Here is a 9,014-nt window from a genome sequence, read left to right on the forward strand (position 1 = left end):
CTTGAAGACGCAGAATCGGGCAGAGTAGTTTATGATCTTGTGTTATCTTTTTCTTGTTGCAGAGAATTGAAGATGGAGGGAGAGAGAGAGTTTGTTGAAGATTGAATGTTGGTTGGTTAAGATGAATGTGCAGGTGATGAAGATGAAGGTGATGGAGAATAGGGTAGTAGATGAAGATGATCGAAGTGTGTGTATGGTGAAGATGTGTGTGCAGATAGATGATGAAGAATGGCTGAGAGTGGTTAAAAAGGAGCTTGAGAAATGAAGAGTGGTATTGTTATATAGCATTTTCAGGTTTGTAATCCCTCTGAGTTTTCTGTTAGATTCTGTTTTCAGTTAGTTGTTGGTTGAAGTTTGTTAGGAGGTTAGTTGAGAAACAGTTAGACTCTTAGAAGTTAGTTACAGAATCGGTTATGCTGTTATGAATTGAGTTAGAAAAATGGTTGGCTAGGAAATTGTTTGGTGGTTAGTATATGTAACTGGTTTTTTTGGAAGGTTAGGAGTTATTAGAAAATGGCTAGGGAGTTATGGTAAAAAATTGTTAGAGGTTTGTTATATTCAGTTTTGGTGGTTGGGAGTTGGTTACAACTCTGTTTTTCTGTTATAGGTTTTTTGAGAATTAGGAAAATGGCAAGGTTTGAAAAGAAAACAATTAGTTATAGGTTTTGTTTAGTTTGGATTTCTGTCATGAAGCTGAATTAGTGTGAACTGTTTTTGAATTCTGGTTTTGCTGCAGGTTGTGTTGATTTGAAGTTGCTGGCTGATCTATCTAGGATGCTACTGACTTTGAACAAGCTGAGTGATGCCGAATTGGAAATATTCACATTATCGCAGTGAGCTGAACCGTCATAGACGTAACAGGAGAATAGTTTCAGTTTGATTTCGTTGACACGTCTATGCGAGTCTGTCCCGGGAATAAATTCTGTCACGGCATGGATGTTGATTTCTTTTGCGGAATGAGTTTGCTGTGAATCCGAAGAGTGAGGCGCGGTGTCCCTTTGAAGAGAAGATTCAGTCTCCAGTCTGTTACAGGGTGAGCGAAAGTTTGTTATGATTATTTTTCTATTCCTTTCTTAATTTTCCATTCCTTCCTGAATAAGCCCATTCTGAACCATTGCTGCCAGCAACATCTGCCGAGGACCGCCCAGTATTTGTTTGCTCCTGGATGTGAATTTGGGCTCATCACTCAAATCCCACTTTGAAGAGCGCCTTGTATTACTTGCACTCATGTCAACAAAAGTGCTTGTCTTTGAATAATGCAGTGGGTCCTTTTCTTTGTGATGCCACAGGTGTGGTGTAAATCATGTAGCATATTGCTGTATCAAAAATACTCCTAAAATGAAGACCATGGAGCAACAACATGAAGCATGAAGATTGGCTTGGAAACATGTCTAGTGTAATGTTGACTTTGGTCAAACTGTCTTCCCTTTTTTGTAATTTTCGAAGATGTAATGTGTACTGATGATGCACTTGATATTTTTTTATACCGTTCTCAATTGTAAACTTGTTTATTTTTATTTCGTAAGCATCTTGTAATGAATGGACCTTAGTCTGTAATATCCATGGTTTGGTGAATAATATTGAAAGTTGATGGATACTATTTGAGTGCAATACCGAACATCTTATTATAAGCCTTGCAACAGCTCTTGTGGATAAATTCCCTATTTCTGCAAACTTTGACTTTTATACCTTTGCTTTATCTTTCAAGTAATTAACTCGGCCTCCTCCCTTTTGTAAATTAGAATGAAAGAATCCGAGTGGGACGGTAACCAGGGATATGGAACGTGAGTTTGCATGGTTGACTTTGACTAAAAGTCAACAATATTGCACACAATCTCCACGCGCCTTTTTCATCAACATATCAATAACACTCTCCAATTGAACAACCAGTCATTCTTAATCATAACAAGACCACCAGGTGCTTAGGGTAATAAACCATAGATCAAGACATTACATGCAAATGAAATCCCTCTGATCAAATGCTTTTCAAGAACTGAACCAATCAACACCTTCTTGATCAAACATCGAGCATTCTTTTTATTATTCTTTTTGAGGAAATGAATTCCCTTTTGCCAAGATCTATGTGAAACTCCCACATGTTTCATGACCCTCGATCCCTTGTAAGATTATTGGTTAATGGATGCATGAGTTATGCAAATGCCCTAATGAAGGTATGCAGATGAAATGGGAAGCTTAAGCCAGTTAAAAATTAAAGGGTAGGACAAATTTGGGGTATGACAGCTGCCCCTATTTAATCGTCTTAAACCTGAAGGTGAGATTGGCGCTAGCCTTTCGAACATTTGAGGTAGAAGAAGATTAAATATCCAAGTACCAGAAATTTGTCCTAAAGAGAAGATGGTGTGATTGTTGTCCTTATTTTTGTATTTTGATATCTGCTGGGGAAAGAGAAATGTTTTTTTTCTGGTGGAAAAGTTTATGGTGAGTAATGGTTGAATGGTGATGGTATGTAATGTAGCCAAGGTGCCAATACAAGGTTCTCAATGGAAATGATTGTTGTATGAAACTGTGGTTGGAAAATACGGGTTTGATGGAAAGGTAGGACCTACGATCCGTGACTCGAAACTAGGGTAAGGTCAACGGACCTACGACCCACAAGAATTGAAAAAGATGAAAATAAGGTCAACGGACCTACGATCCACGCGAAATGAAAAAGATGAGGATAAGGTCAACGGACCTACGATCCACAAGAAATGAAAAAAGATGAGGATAAGGTCAACGGACCTACGATCCACAAGAAATGAAAAGATGAGGATAAGGTCAACGGACCTACGATCCACAAGAAATGAAAAAAGATGAGGATAAGGTCAACGGACCTACGATCCACAAGAAATGAAAAGATGAGGATAAGGTCAACGGACCTACGATCTACAAGAAATGAAAAGATGAGGATAAGGTCAACGGACCTACGATCCACAAGAAATGAAAAAGATGAGGATAAGGTCAACGGACCTACGATCCACAAGAAATGAAAAAGATGAGGATAAGGTCAACGGACCTACGATCCACAAGAAATGAAAAAGATAAGGATAAGGTCAACGGACCTACGATCCACAAGAATTGAAATAAAGGATGAACATCAACACTGGGGTTGGAGGACATCAACGCTGAGGTTGGAGCGTATCAACACTGAGGTTGGGGCGTATCAACACTGAGGTTGGGGGGCATCAACACTGAGGTTGTGAAAAGAAAGGCGTCGACACTGAGGTCGAGAACATCAACACTGAGGTTGGAACGAGAAAAGATAAACATCAACACTGAGGTTGTGAGTGACGATTGACATCGACGCAGAAGTCGGTGGAGGAGTGATAGGCATCAACACAGGGGTTGGACAAGGAAAGGATAAGCGTCAACACTGAGGTTGAAAAAGGAAAGGTATCGACACTGAGGTCGAAGGAAGAAAGAATTAATATCAACACTGAGGTTGGAAGGCAAAGGATACACAACACAGGGGTTGGATCTAAAAGTTTTCCCGTACGAGGGAAGAGATCACGGAGACTAGTCACGACTAGACTCGATCAAAAGACATAATCACGAAGATGTTGATGCTGGCGAAGCATAAGAATTACATTAATCCCTCGGGCCAAAGGCGGGGTGTAACTCATCAAGAGTGGCAATCGTTCGAATTGCCACACACCAAGTATGGTTATTCAAACGGTTGAAAAATGAGATGGGTTGAATGCCCACCCTCATTCGCACTCTAATCTTCACGCAGCACACGGGAAATAACCTCGGAGACAACGATTCTGACAAAGAAGGCCAGGAGATAGAAGATAAGATTTCTTTTGGGGATTGAGAATACCAGGTATTGGCACCATGGTTTGAGGAGATTTGTGATGTAGTAACAGATATCAATCGGAGTTTGTAAGGATAACATTTTCTGTGGGGAATTATCGTCGTCTTGATTGAGTGTTGATTTGTATTATCTGGCTTATGCTTTGTATGCATGTTTGAATTTTCTATGGCGTAATGCTCCATTTTGATGGATATGCTACGCTTTTGAGGATGCAATGTTATATGCAAGGGAAACTATATGCAGAGTGCCAAATAAAGGCATTAGAGTGATAGAGAAGCATGATTATTGGAGTCCCTTGCTTGTTGTCTTGAGCTACCAATATGAATCGGTATTGGAAACCCTACAGTACCAAAGATCTTTAGCAACCGCATTGAGGATTGGAATGTAGCTTTGTTGGGGAGGAAGTGACTTCATTTGACTTTCCCTACACCTTGAACTGCTTGGGGATGGTGAGTTTGAGGAGATTCCCTCGATTCACCATGTTGAGGATGAGAAATTCAGACAAGGGGACCAAGTTGGGAATGGAACAACTCCCGTGAGAAATAAACTCATGTGCTTGGGGAGAGACCGAAGTTCCAGGAGAAATAAACTCCTATAATCGGGGAGAAGGCAATAAAACTCAGAAGATTGTGCCCCAAGATTCGTGAACTATGAAGGAATTTTGCCCCAAAGGATCCTTGGAGAGATTTGTCGAACCTCGACGTAACTGCCCCAGATTGGTTGAACCCAAGAGAGATTCCTCGACTTGATTGCCCCAGATTGATGGAAACTTGAACGGATGCCTCAGTCAACAGAGTCTTCACACATCTTGCCCCTTGGAGTAATCAGCCTCTGAAGTGAATGGCTCATGGAATCGATCAACTTTTTCTGCAGTTGTTCATTGTTTGATCTTCCTTGATGCCAAATGTTTATTCACAAGTAAAAGATATTTGTTTTGAAGATGATAATCTAAATGCAATGCTTATGCTAGCTTCGAAATCAAAGTTATTAAAACAAAGTTGTGACATTCAGTGTTTGAATTATTTGTCATATCGATACCAACATGAACGGTAAGCACACATCTAGGAGTCAGTTTTACATAACTTGCTTTTGAAATAAACCCTGCTTCAATTAGGTCTTTTAAGGGTTGTAACGTGGCCTGGTTCACGGTTTTAAAAAGAAAGGATTTAAGGCTCAAAGTCTAACCTAACCCACCCATTCTTCGTGATGTTCTCCAGTCCTAAATTCAACTTAACCCGATACGAGCGTTCATCCTTTAATAGGAGTTTGAGATGATTGAGGAACCAATGATGCCTTCTAGACATGGCGGTCACTTTACCTTTCGATTTTGGTGTCTGATCACACGACTTTGTTCTTTTGACGATGGTCTTTGTTTTGTAATCCTCGTTTTTCGCTTCTGCCTTCTTGTTTCCCTAACTTTTGCCTGGACAAATTCTTTTGAATTTTATTTTGGAGTCCAGCGGGATGCCCTAATTTTTGCCTAAGTCACTTGTTTTCAAGTTGGTGACTTAGCGGGCTCTTTTTTTTTTTTTATTCACTTCTTTTTTTTTTTGAACAAGTCGTGTGATCCTGAATCTCTGATTTGTTGGAGGTAATTGTGACTGCCTCATTCTTTGATTGATGAGGGATTATCATTGTGGTATTTACTTTCCTCAACCTTTTTAAAGACAACCATTGTTGTGTCCTTGGATGCACACTCCTGATGAATTTTGATTGCTCGATCAGATTAATTGAACGCTACCCTGCCCCTGGGTTAAATGTGAGGGTTTTTTCTTTGGTATAGAAAAGGAACTCCTACTTCAAGGCTCAAAGGGGTTAACGAGGGTCTATCTCCCTTATATCTTCAGTGTTTGGGGATTTGAAACAATGCCTGTACATCCTCAGCGGGGTTTTATTCAAAAGCACATGATTAAAGATTTTTGCAATTATTATTTTTTCATCATTCTCCTTTTGATATTTTTTTTGCTTAAACCAGAGTTTGATATCGATAGACAGAAATATGTGAGTGAACACGAATGGATTGATTTGAAACTAGTATATGCAGTGCATTTTTATTTTTATTAAAAACAAACAAGTTTTACATGGAAGTAACTTTTAACAAAACAAGGAAAATTACAAATGAAAATGCAAAAATGAATTGATGATTGCCATAGTTGAGGAGGCTTGACTCCGTCTGGACTTGTTGATCTTGAATACTTTTTGCAGCTCCTTACAAACACTTCAGATTACTTCAAAAGAAAACTCCGACGAAGTCACCCAAGAGTTGTAAACTTTTGCCTTACTTTAGGGATTCGAGCAACGCGAGTGATGCAATGCTCAAGATAAGAGTACGTCTTGCTTATCCCTCGTGCGGGAGCCCCAAGCATAGTTGCTAGAGTAGTAATTGCCATCATAAATGGAAAGAATCTTGTACGATCATCAAACTCAAGAGAGCTACCTGTGGTGAAGAAGACCCAATACTAGAATCTTAACCAATTGTGATTCCAACAAACAAGGAAACGAATGAGCACAAGGCAATCACATCAATTTATTTCTCATATTCTTCTTGTCTCTGTTAACTAGCAAGGCCACTGAGAAGGAGATCTTGAGAAAAGGCAACTGATATATGAAGTAGAACCTTGAGAATGAGAAGCATTGTGAAGAACACTCTTGATTATCACACGGAAGGAGATTCTGACGAAGTCACCCAAGAATTTGTAATGCTTTAGGGATTCGAGCAATGCGAATGATGAAATGCTCAAGATAAGAGTGCGTCTTGCTTATCCCTCGTGCGGGAGCCCCATGAACCTTTCAATTTATGTGAAGACCATTTGGAGTGAATGATATCGCTTTGGAGTCAATGAGATCTTGGACTTTGTGTTTCAAAATATTACAATCCTCAGTTGAATGTCCAGATGTCCCAGAATGGTACTCACACTTTGCATTTAAGTCATATCCTTGAGGAATCGGTGTTGGAGGGGGCTTAGCCTCCCTTAGTTCGACCAAAGATTCATTGAGTAAATGGGAGAGCAGTTGGCTGTAGGTCATAGGAATCGGGTCAATCTTTCTTGGTGGTCTTCTCGGCCTTCGTGGACCTTGTTGTTGGTAATTTTGGTGATAGTTAAGAACATGAACCTGAGGATAGGCAGGGAGTTCTTCTTCTCTATTCTCTGAAATTGCATTTGTTTCACTTTTCTCTTCTTCAGTGAATTCAGAAGCATTGGCCATATCTTGGATTTTACCCATCTTTAAGGCGTTTTCAATTCGTTCTCCTACGACAACCAAACTTGAGAATTCGGAGGAAGCACATCCAATCATCATGTTCAGATAAGGATCTTTCAGAGTATTCATGAACATGTCTACAAGCTCTCGTTCCAAGAGTGGAGGTTGGACTCTGGAAGCTAATTCTCTCCACCTTTGTGCATACTCTTTGAAAGACTCATTAACTTTCTGAGTTAAACTTTGGAGTTGTAGTCTAGTAGGAGCCATGTCACTGTTGTACTTGTAATGCTTGAGAAAAGCCTTTGCTAATTCATCCCATGTGCGGACATGGGTACGTTCAAGTCGCGTATACCACTCAAGGGATGCCCCACTTAGGCTATCCTGAAAGAAGTGCATTAGAAGCTTATCATTTTCTGCATACGGAGCCATCTTGTTGCAGAATGCCTTGATGTGACTCATCGGACAAGTGGTACCCTTGTATTTCTCAAAACTGGGGACTTTGAACTTAACAGGAATCTTGATATCAGGCACTAGGCACAAATCAATAGCATTTAAACCTGAGGAGCTTCGACCTTCTAAAGCATTCAACCTTTCTTCCAGAAGATGGAATTTTCTCTCATTTTCCTCGATCGGGAACTTGAAAGCCTCCAGTTCAGAATCGTTCTCATGACGTGAATCCTCCTTGTTATGAATTTCCACAGGCACAGGTTTTGACCCCCCATTAGCAACAGTGGTCGGAGTACCATTAGCCAACTTAGCAACACTTTGTCTGAGCTCTTCTTGCCCCTGAATAACAACATGGAGAGTCTCCAAGAGTTGGTTCATCCTCTCCCCCATAGTATCCATGTCCTTACGAAGTTCAACCTGATTTTGTTCAAGACGGTCCATGATTATCCTCTGATTAATCCTTGTATGATACGGATGTAGGGAAGTCAAATTTGTTGATGAAGCAGAAATCTGGATTGAAAGAGGACCCCAATAAGCTTCTGATAGAACTATGAGATGCATGATAATATGAATGCAATGTTTCATTTATGAGAGATCCTAAAGTCTTTTCACAATCTTTCATTTTCTTTCTTTCTTTTTTTTTTATCTCTTTTTTTGTATAGAATGTCTTTTCTTTTCTTTTTCGCTTTTCTATTTCCTTTTTCTTTTTCTCCCTTTTTTTTTGGAAATAGACTTTAGGATCTTTCATAAATGGAGTGGATACAACAATGATGTTATGCAATGCAAAGGCATGGGATCAAGGTCCATATAATCTTAGTAACCACCATACAAACTTCTGAATAACTGATACAGGTCAAATGTCACAGGATCAAAGGTCCGACGCCTTTTTGGATACCAGGAAAACCAATAGTCACCAACAGAACAGAATAGTCACCAACGGTACCTGTCATGTATATCCCACCCCACTCACAGGTGAATCTAGGTCAAGGTAGGTCAATGGCTTCCAGCGTTATCAGTTCTCCTGAAACACCATCATTGTCGCAAATACATGCCAACAATGGTATTTCATTTGAACCTCAACTGGTCGTGGGTCTCATGATCGCAATCAACAGAACCTGACATTCTGTTGGCGTCATGACTATCCACTCTATCCTAGGTATCCTATGTGTCACTCTGGCCTGGGTATTGGGTCTTTTACCTCATAGAACATCCCACCCAACCTGCAAACAGTGAAAATATATGGTCCCGAAGGGGATCCCAATCCAGTCCAGATGCATGCGGAAAATAAACATGATATGCAAGCAGGAAATAAGCATGATGTGCAAAAACATAAAAATAAATACATGAAATAAATAAATGCACGTATAGACAAAACATAGCACACCCAGTAAATAAACAAACAAACGGATAGGCTAGGATCGACTCACTAAGGATGGACCAGCAACAGGTCTAGCAACATCCCCAGCAGAGTCGCCAGCTGTCGCACGCTCGCGAAAAATGAACAGAGTCGCCACCAATATATTTATCCCATAAGGGAAAGGAATATCAGAAA

This window comes from Vicia villosa, unplaced genomic scaffold, assembly GCF_029867415.1.
Source record: "Vicia villosa cultivar HV-30 ecotype Madison, WI unplaced genomic scaffold, Vvil1.0 ctg.003268F_1_1, whole genome shotgun sequence".
Taxonomy (NCBI): domain Eukaryota; kingdom Viridiplantae; phylum Streptophyta; class Magnoliopsida; order Fabales; family Fabaceae; genus Vicia; species Vicia villosa.